Below are 2,126 nucleotides of genomic sequence, written 5' to 3'. Positions count from 1 at the left end.
GCCTTGAGAAGTTAAAGCGATTTAATCGTTCTTATGATTTACTTTTGATTAAACATGTGAATGTAATATAAGTAAATAATATCGACTGGATATCAAAAGTTAGAAAGAAATATATACACAACTAGACTTGCCTCTTTATTGGTCAGTATTTTCATGACACTGTTCCTCTTTTCGTAGGCCCTCCGCATCCAATAAGTGACATTTTCCTCGTTAATTTATATATTTGTTTATGTTTTAACTTGTACAACGGGCTAACAGAAATAATTCGTGAAATGTCAGACTTAAAAAGTATTCTATCTTCTGTTTGTTGGAGTCCTTTCTTTTCCATGGAATGTATTTAACATGATCAATAAAGCTTTTGTCGGCCTCAAGTTTGCATTTACAACACCAGTTTGTCCCAGGTCTGTAATCTGGTAATTTTTTTCCAACCTTTTCGAAGACCTGGTAAAACCGTTCAGTAAACATGGTTTATTGTTTCGATGGATTTCATTACTGTGCCGCAAACAAAGCCACGATCCCGACGGAATCCCTCCAGCCCTTGGCAATGTTTTGTCAGCTCGTCTGAGCCAAGCCGAATGACTGCAATTTTCTTTTTCTTTACGAGTTTTTCCTTCGTTTAAACACCGCTTGCCGTCAGCTTCCGGTGTCACGCATCGCATGATTGATAATAACAAATAAAAATATACTACGCTGTCAGCTCGCAGCATGACGCCGTTTTTGAAGACGTATAACGTTTTTGGTAAAGCTCAAAACGAAATGGTAAATCAACAGAATACCGGTAATTTAATAAACTTTGTGTCTGGAAAGTCTTAAGTTTTCCTTTTACCTTTTCTTTTTTCCTTTTACAGATTTCTATGAACGTTTCAGTTTTGTTTCGTAGATTTTGCGTTACACCGGTTGTTTCCAATGTTTTTCTTTAAAATTTTGCGCGGGAAATTGGCGCGCGGCTGGCAAAAAAAATATCCATTTGGGCATGCGCAGACGTTTGACCGCTGTGTTGCTTATATCTGATCTGTCGGAGTGAAGATGGCTCAGGTGGATTTCGATTCACTTCAAAAGGAATTCTTAGGCGCCCTTCCCTCGGGTTTTGAGGGGATGAAAAACCTTGCTTTGCAAAAAGTGGAGAAGATTACTTCTCTAACTGGCGTCCAGCCATTTGCAAACACACTAGTTAAGTTACTTTTATGGGTGTTCTTTTGAAATTTGAGCGGGTTAGGGCTGGCACATAGCAAGCACAGAGAAACAAGCTAAACAAACTAAACAATGATGTACAAGCAGGAGAATAATGTTCTACGTATTAAAATTCTTTGTCTATATATAAACGAGATTAGAAAATAAAACTCCAAAGAAAATAACGGATGTCAACCGAAAAACCGAGTTAGAAAAACTGCTCTGCAGTGTTAATTGTTTTAAGTTCAACGGCATGTCAACAGTTCAAGAAAACAGCAAACCAGCAAAGTGTTGTCAGCAAAATCATGTGAATACTCGCCTTTTTGAAAAATAACCAGGCCTTTCATTCCATTTCTGATGTTTTTCCTTCTCTTTGCAATGGTTAGTAAGCGAAGATTTGCAATTTAAGAGGTAAAATCCAACGGTTCATCGCGTCGTAGTGAAAACATTTTCATTTAGCCGCGACAGTTTCAGTACGGAACAGATTTCGGACCGTGGTCCGTATCGTAAAAAGCTGGACCGGCTACGAGCGCGGGATTAGCCAATCATATTCAAGGATTTAGGATTCCGGCCCGCTAAGATGCTTCAGAAAAAAAATAATAAATAATAATAATAATTATTATTATTATTATTATTATTATTATTATTATTATTATTATTATTATTATTATTATTATTATTATTATTATTATTATTATTATTATTATTGGGTTGTTTGTTGATGTCTAATAGTTTAAATACCTCCAAGGATCGTTCTTGGCAAGTGTTTTTTCTTCTTCTTTTTTTTGCGATAGTTAGCCTGAGTATTTTTATCAAGATGATTTTTTATTTCGATCGAATATTACGGAAGGTTTAACTACATTTATTTGCTCTAGAATCAGGAAAGAACAAGGTAAGTTCGGTGTAAGTCACAGTTAACAACACAGGAATGCGTGACCTGCTGAGTAAACAAATGG

Source organism: Montipora foliosa, chromosome 4, assembly GCF_036669935.1.
Source record: "Montipora foliosa isolate CH-2021 chromosome 4, ASM3666993v2, whole genome shotgun sequence".
In the NCBI taxonomy this organism is placed as follows: Eukaryota; Metazoa; Cnidaria; class Anthozoa; order Scleractinia; family Acroporidae; genus Montipora; species Montipora foliosa.
This window is presented reverse-complemented; position numbering follows the sequence as displayed.